Source organism: Grus americana, chromosome 10 (assembly GCF_028858705.1).
Source record: "Grus americana isolate bGruAme1 chromosome 10, bGruAme1.mat, whole genome shotgun sequence".
Taxonomy (NCBI): Eukaryota; Metazoa; Chordata; class Aves; order Gruiformes; family Gruidae; genus Grus; species Grus americana.
The window spans coordinates 11,511,803-11,525,597 of record NC_072861.1 but is presented as its reverse complement, the minus strand read 5'-3'; the positions used below and the strand labels follow the sequence as shown (position 1 = coordinate 11,525,597).

The 13,795-nt window shown below is 36.7% G+C and overlaps 1 long non-coding RNA gene across 2 annotated transcripts in view; it reads right to left on the bottom strand.

The window, feature by feature from the left end:
- Nucleotides 1-13,795, bottom strand: part of LOC129210939 (uncharacterized) — a 447,576-nt gene that overhangs the window by 339,634 nt on the left and 94,147 nt on the right. For both annotated transcript variants that reach the window (XR_008578673.1, XR_008578674.1), the window contains exon 2: nucleotides 10,763-11,283. This is a non-coding gene — a long non-coding RNA (uncharacterized LOC129210939). The remainder of the gene's footprint in view (nucleotides 1-10,762; nucleotides 11,284-13,795) is intronic.

Genomic DNA, 13,795 nt, shown 5'->3' with positions numbered 1-13,795 from the left:
TAATTGTTACTTATCAGCAGATTATATTATCTACTTCCCAAGCCAAAAAGTAACCCTTTGGGAAACTGTGCAGTGGGATAACATAGAAGCTCAGTCTCCCAATCAGACTGTATATGTAATTAGTTTTTTCTTCTTATTAGGAGTCATAAAAAGAGATTTACAATATGTCTTCATTGTAAAGTTAGCTTGAATGTAACCCTAACTCGGTTTACATCTGCATGCAGAAATCTAACCTTTTAGACTGAGATCCTCAGATCAAAGCGGTGCAGAAAATCAAAGCTGCTCTGCAGAATGAACATGGTGAGCATTTTTAGAGCATCATTAACCTCCTAATACCTCCCTCCTGTGCCCAGTACAGATATACAATAACCCCCCATCTACACTCTGCAGAAGAATTAATCTCACAATTCAGTTTCCTACAGGATTACCCAGGCTGAGTTATCTGATCCTAGTATTTAATGACATAGCATATGCACATCAAAATTAAACTACCTAGGATGCATTAGACTATTGCACTGGTGCTGTCCTGCCTCTTTGCATTAGCTCCAACAAATCACGGTACATCAGACTCTGAATAAATGCCTGGAAACCCTAGATAAGTTAGAATAGTTCTTCATGTTTTGCTTGGACAAAATATCTGTGCGGAACTGATGAGGATGCCAGCAACACTAAAGATATAGTAAACTTATCACTCAGCAAAACTTACTTTCATAATGAAATGGGCATAATCATACATACCAAATTACTAATACTGACAGAGTTTCCCTTTGAGAAGGGTTCAGGATTCATCTTCATAATACAGAAGAGTATGTTCACATGAGCTATATTACTGTAACTATAACGATACAGCTATAATAGAGTAATGCAAATGTTTCCTTATCTAGTTAGGTAACAAGTAAGCTGTGCTAAGGGGTGAGAAAGTACAAATGCAGCAATTCAAATGTTATTTCATAGCCTACTTTGAGGTAAGAAAAGGCAGGGTAACACAAGAGGAGAAACTTAAAAACAATTTACAGCAATTTTAACCTGAGTGGTGACATATTTTGAGTCACTGTTTTTCCTTTCAGTGACAAACAGCACACTATGTTTGGCAAGAAGGGGTAGACGTCCATTTTAACTTTCCTATTGCTTCCTAATGCAAAGAATGGAGAAGGATCAGCCACCCTTACAAGGTGCATGATTTTAATTTATCAACGCTTATTCCATATTTGTAAATATACTCATTAATTAGGCCTTTCGATAATACGGGGACTGTATTGGGAGTGAAACCCCCCAAACTCTTCTTATCCCATAGATAGGTTAATAAGCAGTGAACCAAAAGGTTTATAACTATATGATACACTGGCTAGTAAAGCCTTTGGTGCCAAAAGTTACATTTCATGCTTGGGTCAAGCCTGTTAAGTCTATTAAGGTCTCAGATGCCTCCTGTATGGACCACTAGGGCCCAAAAGAAATATCAAAAGCTACTGACCTCAGGCTACTTCTATGTTTAATACACATCTTACAGATATATGAATCTGAGAGCAATGCTGCCCCTGTAGTAGATGGATTAAAAAAAAAAGCAAAAACATTTCAAATTTGAACCAAACACAGAATAAAAAGTTACTTTATTTTGATATACAGGAACTTGAAGCAATATATTTGTACAACTCTCCTTCACGGAATTTAAAGCCAGAAGAAACCATTAGATCATACAGGCTGACCTCGTGTATATCACAGACCATTAAATCTCACCCAGTTATTCCTACACTGAGCCAAATAACTTGTATGTGATTAAAGCAAGTTTTTTAATCTTTGGGAATATCAATGGAATATCCACCATACCCCAAAGCTTCAACTGCCTGTTCCAATGGTTAATAGCCCCCTCTACCTTATATATGTATTTAGCATCCAACCTGAATCTGCCTAGATTCAGCTGTCAATCACTCATTGTTTCACCATTTTCTGCTGGATTAAACCAATTTTTCCACTCATGGAGAAATTATATAGTGTAACTAAGGTATCTCTAGATTAAATCTCCAATGGTATAGCATTTTCTCCATTCCTCAAATTGTTTCAGCTGAATAGAAAAAGATACATTACAATAACCTTTGACTATCACCAGAACTGAGTACTTTTCTAATGCTGTTTGTAGAAAAAGTTTTTCTGTTTGTGCCTCTACCTAAAACCAGTCACAATGGAACAAACTTGAATTATCTCCATTCTGACAAAAGCAGGTAGCCAAAGATCATATTATATGCCTATGCTTCTGAATTGTTACATATGCACTACATAAGAGATTCTGTTATTTGAGCATTTGATTATGTCAACCTGCGCACATAATTTACATGTAGTGAATAGGAATGTATGTGTTCCTCAGATGCTGCAGCTAGCTGAAATCAGTTTCATAAAGTCAAATAAGAAGGATGGTATATGATTAGGAACAAGAAAAATAGAAAATAACCTACATCTACAGAAAAACCCACAGAGGAGCAAAGGAAATGCTGGAGAGAAGGAAACAACCAAATCAAGGAACAAAACAAAAAAGCCCGAGAACAATTTTTAAGGACAGAGCTTGAGAAGGACATTAACTTAAGGCCTCAATCTCATTAGCATTCAACACTTCTGCTTGCTCTTGGGGATGTCCTCAGGATTCAAGATCAAAACAAACAAGATTCCATAGGCACACAATCAAAGCACAGATGTTTGCCTTGACCACAAAGCAACTACCATGAATGACATACTGATCTTTTAAAATGCTTCTGACACAAATCAAAAATATAATTTAACAGGTCCAGATTGTACTTTTAGAAATATTATCATCTGAAAATTTTCATGAAAGAAGATGAGAAACAATGGAAACATTTCAAAGCAGAAAATCAGAACTTGAGGAATGCATTGTTATGAAATGAAATATCAACCAGGTTTCATTCACATAGGCTGAGCTTGGAAAGCCTTAAAAACCAAGTTGCATTCTAGAGAAACAGACCTAAATTCTAGGATACAGGACAGTTGGGATCAGGTGGGGTTGTTTCCACAGCTAAAGTAAGCAGTCTGAATTAATCGGTTCTGGGAGCCTCATTTAGATCATCCTCCAGACTATTTAGAAACACCAACACCATCCCACAAACTGCAAGCAAAATTAATTTAAGTACAAACAAGGGTAATAGATAATGTGAGATGGAATATGACAATGCAACATCTAAGTGTAAACGTAGTTTCCAAAGAAATAAATATATCCTTACAAAACCAGGAACAAGATAACAGATCCTAGCACTTTATCACTACATCCAAAATTTCAAAACTTGCCTAAATGCGTACTTTTCAAGTGAATATTATGCAAAAGCAAGCCATTTTTACTCAGCAATGCTAAACTTGACAGGGCAGCAAACCTATCTGTATTTTTAACTCACATCTGCATTTTCTTCTTCCCTTTATCTCAAATTCTGCATTTATATCATAATAGTCCTTCAGCAAGCACTTTGATGCCACACCAAGTATTGTTACTGCTGCCATTCACAAGCTAGAAGCTTCCCACTGTACATCAACTGATAAATACTATCAAACACTGCAAACATCTACATTCATTTGCATCATAATAGAAACAAATTTTTCTAAAGCAAAAATGATTATTTGGATTGGAGGGCAGAACGATAATAAAACTGGTAAAATTATTTGGATCTTTTTTAGGATTCCTTAAACCTGTAGCATAATTCTTTAAAATATATATATATATGGCTTTATCTTAGATTTAACTACACTCGGAACTCTTCCACCATCCTGTTAAAATGAGTCTTCTAAAGCAAAGGGTGATGGCAGAAGAACTTGTTGCCGATTGAATCTCTGATTAACCGTTCTCCCAGCGGGTGCGGTTAGGAGCACTTCCGAGATATTCTTGTGCACATTAGAATTTCTCAGGCCCGAAAGTTCAATGCAGAAAGAAGTGGTATGTTCTCATGCCTTAACGCCTAATTTAGTTAGCATATGAATGCAAGTTGCCTGTTTGGAAATTTAAAGTAACAATTCAGTGACTAATATCTGCGGGAGAAATTGAAAGCACTAATTGACTCCTGTAGATCAGGTTTTCAAAAGCATTTTTAAAAGACTGCAGCTAACAAAATCCAACCACATAGGCATTTGGTAAAAGCAACATTAGTCCAAGTTGCTGGTGTGCATCATTCTTGGGAAATACCACATGTGCTGTGTATGCCAGGCATCCTGGAACAGCCTCAGTCTTTGGCAAGCCTTGCAGTCTTTCTGGAGGAGACAAACCACCAAGTGTTTAGAAGCATTCATTAACCTTAAATGTCTTGTTTGTTGGTTGCTCAACTCAGGACATCTTGCAACTAATTACCCGAAGTGCCTCAGTACCTTATCTCTTGACCAATAGTAAAGGATTGCCTGGGACAGTGATTACAAAACCTCTCTGATCTTGCTAAGTTCCCTCAAAGGTAGTATACTATTCAGCACCACCCAGAGTGGCATTCTTCTGTGAGAAGTCTGAGGCAGAATTTGTGCTGGATATTAAGGCTTGATCCACATAGATTTTTGTCCTTCAAGAAGTTGTCTTAGGAATACACTTCCTCAGGTTGTGAACTGAACTGCTCTCTCAGGTGTATCTGGAGCAAATAAACTTGCTTCCAGTTTGCAGCAGAACAACTGTCTAATTTACTTCAGGTAAGGTCAGCCAGTTTATCAAACAGGTTAAAGTCTCTGTGTCTGCTAAGTTTACTTTGGTGGAAACACATTGTGAGCACAACCATAGAAAGATTTGCAGGCAATTTTGAAGAGGCAGCAGAGGGCTGTGATGATCAGCCAGGTGCAATAACTTTTTTCTCCATATAGTTCTTTGAATGTACCACTGAAAATGGTTAGAGCTACTGAAGCTGGCACTGATTACAGCAGATTAAGGCACTTCCTCCACCTGTGCCATGAAAACAAATATATCCAACCCTTCAGGTAGACCTGGAAAAAGATGCATGCCTGCAGCCTAATTGAAGAATAACTGTGTCTGCACATCCTGCCACAACAGTCTCCATTTATAACCACTGAACACTGTAATGTGATTTCTGCACTGTCCCACTTTTTCTGTGACTTCTCAGCCGGTCCCGTGCACTTGCCATTCCAGAAGAGTACAGACTCCCTCCCTGCTCCCTTACACTGCAGGGCTCCTGTCCTTATGTCTTTCCAGACAAAGCTGCCATAGGACCTTGACAGCACTGAATTTGAATACTGTCCTGATGAGTACTGATAGGTTGGATGAGTTGTTGTTACTGTTTGGAGTACAAGATGGATTTGCAACAGTACATTGAAATATAAGCTTTAATAAAGAAAACAGTAATTGTGCGCCTATAATTTCACTGATTACAGAACACAGCTTGCAGCTCTTTAAATTATAGTTTACAGAGATGGTATCTTTTAATCTCTGTGCTTATTTCTAAGCATTCGTATGACTTCTCCCTCCACAGCAGAATATAAATTTTGCATTACTGGTTTTACATGATCTGAGAGAAGCTGTCCTATAGTCTTGAAGTTAGCAGAAAATTATTTTTCATTAAAAGGCTTGTTCTTAGGGTAGATCTCTCTCTATGGGAGGCTCAACCAGTTTCAGTCTGTCAGACCCGTATACTGTTCTACCATCTTTGATTTAGTCAGGTGAATCTCATGAATCTAATAAGTAAGCATCATGCAAAAATATTTGGTGCCTTGCAACAGCATAAATTTAAGAACAGTACTGGCCAATTCTGAATTAAGAAGAAACTAGCAAAGAGGTGACTAACTGCATTTAGCCACATGAATAGTGGAGTTAAGAACACAGTCAAGGAATCCAACCTGTATTTCCTTATTCAAAGCGTGAAATACAGTACTGCTCTAAGGTTATTTAATGCATGCTGTTGATACAAATATTGTTGTTCTACAAATCCATTTGCTCTATAAAAGAGAAAGCCGTTCTTTGTCTTTTATTTGGAACTACAATGTACAAATCAAAGCAAACACTTTGAGTTCTGATAGTTACATTTTTTGTTTGGTTTTAAAAAATCACATCCCTTCTTTGGATGAATGAAAGCCCCTTCCCTGCCTGGGAAGACTTTTATCAGGAAATACAGACTAAACATTCCATGCTTCACTCATCACTTGTGGTAGCCAAATAAATTACAAAGTGACATCAATCTAAAGAGCTTGCAAAATACGAATGCTTTGGTAGAAATTTGCTGTCTCTTAAGGCAAAATTTATTTCTTCCTTCTCAGTTTAAATAATTACCACGATTACAGATTTTGCATTTTCTGCTAACTATAAAGCAATGCTACTACTGAAAGATGTGCTTGTGTCTTCCTTCTACCATTTATTCTGCCTCTGCATTGTTCCTTCCCATTAAAAAAACCCAAAAAACCCCCAAAACAGAAAAACCCCAACAAAACAAAAAACCTTTATGTGACAAAACAATCAAGCAATAAAACCCAGGAATTTTTATATATGTGCCTTTCTTGAGGCACATACTTTCAAATGTCCATGGGTTAGAGATAACCAGCTTCCTCCCACTTATCAAGATCCTGGAACAAGCTGCCTGCAGTGCCTCAAGAATGGTAACACTTCAGTAAATACCTTTCAATAAGTTTCCTACCATTTTTTTCAAGCATTTCTCTTAACTGCTTCTACAAACTATTACAGACCCTACCAAATGTACTGCCACAGTGACCTTTTTTCCCTTGATGAAAAAAAAGTTTGTCAAGCCTACCAAAGAAAAATAGGTTATAGTGATAGATGTTTGTATTTGAACAGATCATCTCCATTAAATGACTTCTTAGATTTGTGCTATCATATTTCTGAGTTCTGACACAAAGATAGAAAAATAAAAAGCTTTTAGTGTCCAACATGAAACAGAAATGCTACTCAGCTTTCAAAACCACAATCATTTCTTAGTTATATGGGCAGATACTTGAAATAGTGACACACACCAATTTATGGTAGGAACTATTGGTCATAGGAAGAGAGATTCTTTCTTACAGGTCCCAAGTCCTACATTTTGGTTTCAGGCAGCCAGTCACATCTTCAGACTCATCACCTGGCTGAAGACCTTCTGGAGATTAGCAGGAGAGCTTTTACAAGGTACAACACCTAGAACTTTTTTAACATGTTCTCTTTCAGTTGCAAATGAGAATTCACCATCCCTACTCTCTTCAGTAGGGTTTCCTCTTAAAATCTGTTCTACCAGAGCTCCCTGGAGTTCAATTAAGATTAGATACATTGTTTCAATTTTAAGGCTCATTCAGCCTCTAGGCTCATTTAAGTCCTTGGTCTTTCCACTGAGAAACATTTTAGAGTTTTCAAATTATTTTATCACAGTTTCCTAAATACATCCCCAAACTACGCTCATTACAACATGAAAACCAAACACAGATAAGATTTTAATAAAACATTCAAAAAAAGCTTACATGCTGGTAAATTACTCCATCCCAAGTAGTACCACGTACCAACGATGCAATCAGGCACACCCTTGTTGCGATCTGTCTTTCCCAGGGCTCTCTTTGCTTCCTATACAGAGGCAGAACCACTCCCACCACCCATCTGCTTAATGAACACACTTATTAACTCAGCATCTGTAGCTTGTTAACGCAGCTCCTGCTACAATGGCAAAGCAGGTTCTTGATCTAAACTATCCAAGATTTTCACTTTCTCACTTATTCAATCATTGGCTCAAGCCAATGATTCAGGCAGAAGAAATATCAGCAGATGTAGAAAATTCCATGGTGTCACTTACTAAAGTAGCTGATCTACAATGTTTCAGGGATGTCTTCAAAGATACAAGCCAGAATAGTACAATGATCTACTCTTATTATACTGTTTAACTCTATGACTTCTAAAATTTGAGGGTTTCTTTTTAATATAAAAGTTGTGTGTTTATCCAAACAGACATTTTTCAGTGAACCAAACTGTTACACAAACTTAATGACTATTTAATTTCACCCAAAAATAAATATTTGTGTTATTTTAATAAATTTAAATATTAAAATTAAAATAGTAATAAATGTTAAAATACATTTTGAGAAAAAACAACTAAACAACAAAATAAGAGCTTTGTTTTGACAGTTTCAAAAAACTTATGTTATCAGAACTTTTTTACAGGGCTATTTTTGGACTGAAGCACAAAACAAATTAATCTGTATATTTAGTAAAAAGATCAGCCAAAAATACGTATGTGTTCATTTCTACGACACAGAGCAGGTATAGCAGAAAAACAGACAATGACTTCACACATCTTCTATGATACTGAAGTAATTATGCTGTGCATTAACTTGCTTTCCACCTGCACTTCTTTGTGTTGACACAACCTCAAAACAAAATTCAAGCACAGGCTACATTTCTGGAGAGAAGCAAAGGTCAACAGAGGCACTGGCATTCTGTATACTATTTGCTCTTGTCAGGGAGATGGGTTCATTCAGCTCTCAATGTTTACATATCATTCATATTAGTGCTAATGAGTGCTAGAAGCACCTCTGGAGGAGGAAGTATCTCTTTTACTTTGGTTAGTCTATGAGACTTTAAAAGAAAAGCATTAGACTTTTTCATTAATCAAACATATAAACACAGGTGTGCACAAATATTTTTAATAGATTATTTTATGGTTTTATACTTTTGTTAAATTAAAAATAGTTCAATATGTGCTAATGCACAATAGTAATCTGTTTGTGGCTGCTAATGAATGGTATCTATGGAATTTCAAACAACATCTACTTGCATGTAAATAGTTAAATTATGCATAAGACCACCCAGAAAATACCTATTTTGCAAGATGTATTTCCACATAACACTTGCCAAGTCAAATTAACAACTGTTTCGTATAATTCATTCCCCAATTTGTTCAGTTTCTGTGACAGTAAGGGCAATTACACAGTAGTGTCTGACACTTCTTGCTTTTTATGTCTGGCTTTGTCAATCCTGTAACTGCCTACCTTAACAGATAACTTTAACATACCTGAACAACCCAAAGAAAAAAGGTAGGTTACAAATACAACCTTAAAATAGCTGACTTAGTATGGCAAAATTTTTTATGTGTTACACCAATTAGGATAATTATGCCACAACACTCCCTATGTGTTCCTTCTAGAAATTGAAATCCTTTTTCTGAAAGGAAAGAAGAAATTATTATATTTCAGTTTGTTCTGGAGGTAGTTGTGCCTTGTTCTGCCCAGGAGATGCTCCAGGATTTTAAAAGCAAGTAAAATATTAATGCACATTTTAAGTCAGATAAATCCTCAAATCTAAAAGAATACAAGATCACCTATTTTAAATTGCAAAGACAAAGCCTCCTATTGCCAATTATCTTTAAAATAATATACATCTATCACAGTGAAGTGTTTTAGTATGAAACTAATTCCGGAATTCCTCATATTGCAGTTATGTGGCTAGGAAACTGCTCAGTTATTCAAATTGTCTGGGAATAATTTGCAAAAGCTGTTATTTACAGATTAGGCACTTGTAAACCGGGCATTTGTTTCTGTCAGGATGTCATAATTGTCTCCTTGGATAATATGACAAAACACAGAAAAATGGGGCACAGAGGACGCAACATAAAGTACCCTTCCTTTGCTGTGGTTGCACCTATATTCAGCAACATGCACTCACATTGATGTTTTGGAGGCTACAACCTGACATTAACTTACGTTGAAATATTAATTTCCTCTTGTGCATTAAAATTAGCCATGGAATGCTTTTACACATACAAAAGACACTTCTTAAAGTTTGAAAAACAAATTATGAAGTTTGCAAGAGGTATATAGTATTGTTTGGGGGTTTTTTAAGTAGATTTATTATTATTTATGTTTGCCTTTAGCTTTCCTCAGCTCCCATTTTTGAAGTGTTAGAACTCATTTGTCTCCACACCCACTGCCTGTGTTACAAGGCCACTAGTTCTCATTTCTATCACTCAGGTATGCTATCCTTGCTCCTTTTGCACAATCACTAGGCCACAGGGAGCAGGAGAACATTTACTATGCCATCAATGTCTGAATTCATGTAGATTTGGGGGTTAATTTTCTATCTGGATTTTTTTTAAAAGGTCTTTTACTTGCAAAAAACTTCGGTTAGCCTTTTGATGTCCTAGATACCTTCCCATAGAAGTATGGGAAGCAGAGGAAGGAAAACATTTTAGTAAGATAAGGTTCTTTAAGAGCACTTGGTATTTTTCCACAGTGACTGATCCACCAAGGATACACATATTCCAGTGGTCCATGAATGTGTTTACAAAGAGCACCAGCAAGAACAGTCTGCCTGCACTTAGCACAGCTTCCACTGAATCACACTAGCAAATACCTAGTAACTCTGCAAGTTAGTAGCTTTCATTCAGCTAAAAGTTCCAAATAATGTTAGGTTAATTAATATTAATAAATAATAACTTGTTAAAATTAGCCTAATTAACTTTTTCCCAGAATCTTCTATTTTGATCCACAGATACTTTAAGTAGGTGAGAAGAAATACACTTTTGGAAAATATCAGCCACTGAAGGACACCTGGCCATGCAATATAATTAGAAATACAGCTCCAGTACTTCCAAATACCCTGCTCTTGCCCTAAGTCCCCACAGCTGGTAGCCATCTTGACAAGCACCTGGCAGGGGCATAGCTAGAAGCCTGTGAACAAACCCCTCATATGGCTTCTGCTCTAAATCTGAGCTAATTTTTCCCTCAGAAGCCAGAATTTCTCCTTGCATAACAGTCATTCACCAGAAGAGTTCTTAATACAGAAATGTCCTATAAAACAATAGAAATTTTAAGCAATACTTACTGAACTGTTGCTCCAGCTACTCGAAGTCTTCTGTTGTGAGGGCAACCCTGGACCCACTGCTAAACAAGTCTTTTGAACTTCATTCCAGGAATACGCAGAGGAACAGCATCCTATGCAGAGTTGCCTGACACCCCAGTTTTTTCATGGGTCATCACCACAGTTACATTCCAGGACTTCTCAATTTTGGTTTGCTTTTTTTTTCCATTTCCTCGTATCTAAAAATTCACCTTCTTTGCAAACAGGGTTGAGGCAGGCAGGTGACTCTCTGTTTGGGGCTCTAACCAGGAGTATCTGAAGCCCTGACAAGAAATTTCTAGCTCTTCACAGCAGCAAGATCTAGCTAGAAAATTCCCACACCTCTGATTCATACTCATCTCATCTTATCAATGCAATATAGTCCAGTGTGTTTGCAGGTGAGAAAACCACAGTTGCTGAATCATATGCCTTGCAGTGCTTGCTCCAGGTACTTCTCCAGGATGCAGCTATGCTCGTCTGGCTGACATTAGGATGATAGCGCAGATCTGAAAAGCAAAGATGGATAACAATTCTTAGCAGGACCACTGCTGGCAATGCAGTACATACGATACAGCTACAGGCAGGGTGGCAAACATAGAAAGGTGGAATTATAGGATTAGCTGCGCAGGAGTTCTGGAGTCATGTCCCACAATATGCAGCTGTGCTGCAATAAGGTTGCACAATTATATAACCAGAAATTGTGCAGGGCTTACAGGCCCATGCTGACTTTATTGGTATGAAAGCATATCATGTGCAAACCTGAACAAGGACTTAATCATTGCTGTAAGCATATTTCCTAAAGAACAAACAGGAATAGAAAGATCAGTTAATCTGATGCTCTTGAGTAGATACTATAGTATTTATGCCCCTTCAGACTAGTATGAACAGGATTCATACAAAGAAGAAACCAATAGTGTCACAAGATTAGTCTAGAGTACAAGTCTTTATATATTCTATGTATATATCTGTATAGTATTACCTATATTTTTATTTCACTACATCATTCCTTACATCACCTAGATGTAATTTATTACATTACCTTCTACTTCTAGAGGGCTCAACTGTATCATTTGAATGATGTGGCATTGTGATAGTTTAGAACTGTCTATGTACTGGATTAATTACTAACAAAAAGCTCCATGATTCCCACTATAATCTATTTGATGTCATAAAATAATGAATAAGTAATTCTGCAGACAGTTCTTATTGTAGATGTCTAACTCAAGGTGAATTGATACATTCTAATGGTTTCATACATGTGTCAGTAGAGCTTTGCCTGAAAAACATTATCTTTATTAACACTCACGAAGATTTTGCTTGTAGGACAGATCTGCTGCAGCGTTGGACAATAGGCTCTGAGCTGAAACTTCTCACTAGTACATTTGAAGAAGCTATTAAATAAGCCATGCTGGCAGTCTGTGCATTCATCTTCATCAATTACATCTTTTCTTTTATAGTATTTTTAGGCTTAGTTTAGTCAGTATGACAACACAGAACACACATTTAGATGCAACATAATTAACTGAAGACATGTTGTTGTGCAAGAAGGATGTCAGTTGACCTAGCTTTAACCTCTCATGCCTTTGAAGGCTAAATTAGTTCTGTGAAATTTGTTGAAGGCACAATCATGCTTGACTAGGAAATTAGCCAGATATCCTCCACAACTTCACAGCAGTTTAGAATAAATGTGTGCCCCAATTTCATATAACTGGATAGCAATACAAGGATTACACATTTTGAAATCACTATCAGGGAGAATCACTATCTTTTCCTTTAAGTCAATGACGTTTACATTATCCTCCATGCTAAAATGTCCTAATTAAAAATAAAACTCATCTAAACTCTCTATTTAATAATTTTTCTGTATGAATACTGTATGCTATTGCCTCCTTCAAGACAAAAATTGACAAGGAAAACTCAGAAGACTATCATCACTTAGTATTAATGACTCATGACTCATCCCTATGCCATAATGACCCCATGGATATGTCCTCCATATGCATCACTAGAATATTTTTCCAATTAGTTAAAAACCAATATGAGCTTAGTCACCAATGCAGGGGCATGTTACAACACTAGTTGCCAGGAAACAAACTTTAAAAAAAAATTTCATCCCAGAAATTACAATTTACCAAAATACCGACAACATAACCTTTGTTCTGGCAACATCATTTAAATGAATTTCAAATGCATTTGCTTAGTTCACTACCACACGACGTGATGCTGAACAGACTGCTAAATCAACAAATAACCTAGTCTATTACAACAAAAGATCTTCTGAAAAATAAATCTAGTCATTAGGGTCTAAAACTACCAAGATCCCTGTGGAACATCTGCCTATCTGCATTAAAAATGGCTAGGTTACAAAAATATAACTCTTTAGGACTACCATTATCTTTGCTAGAATTGTTTCATTTGTCTGCTCTTGGAGTTAAGAGGTTCATTAGATTCCCAAGAAGGTATTTCTGACAGAAGGCATTAAACAAGCCAGAGCCTTCACGTAGACCTTTCTCACACAGCAAGCAAATAAAGAATCCTACAACTCTTTTAAACTTTAAAAGAAAGAAAAAAAAAAAAGAAAAAAGAGTTTAGAAAGTGAACTACAAGTTAATTGAATTAATATTTTAAGCAGCAAAATATCAAAATAACTAGAAAGGCAGATAAAACTTTCTTTCCTACTGGATCCTTTCCCTTTAGGTATGGTTGCAGTTAACTCGGTGATTAAGTTGCAGAAAACTCTGCCCAGTCCCTTCTAATTCAGAGGAGGTTCTCTCAGTCTCCTCTGGGATCACTGGCTGCTCCTCACTGCTGCCTCTACTTCATTTGTGGGCATACAGCTTCCTGGTATGACTCCTTTACCTGCCGCAAACTGCCATCTATCAAACCTGTTCTCCCAAAAAAAGGGGAAATACCTTCCCACCTTTCAGAGGTTCCAGACATTTCATGATAACCGAGAGCAAATTGAATAAAATATGCCATAGGAAGTGAAGAAGTAAGGTGATCTTGGATGAGATCTAG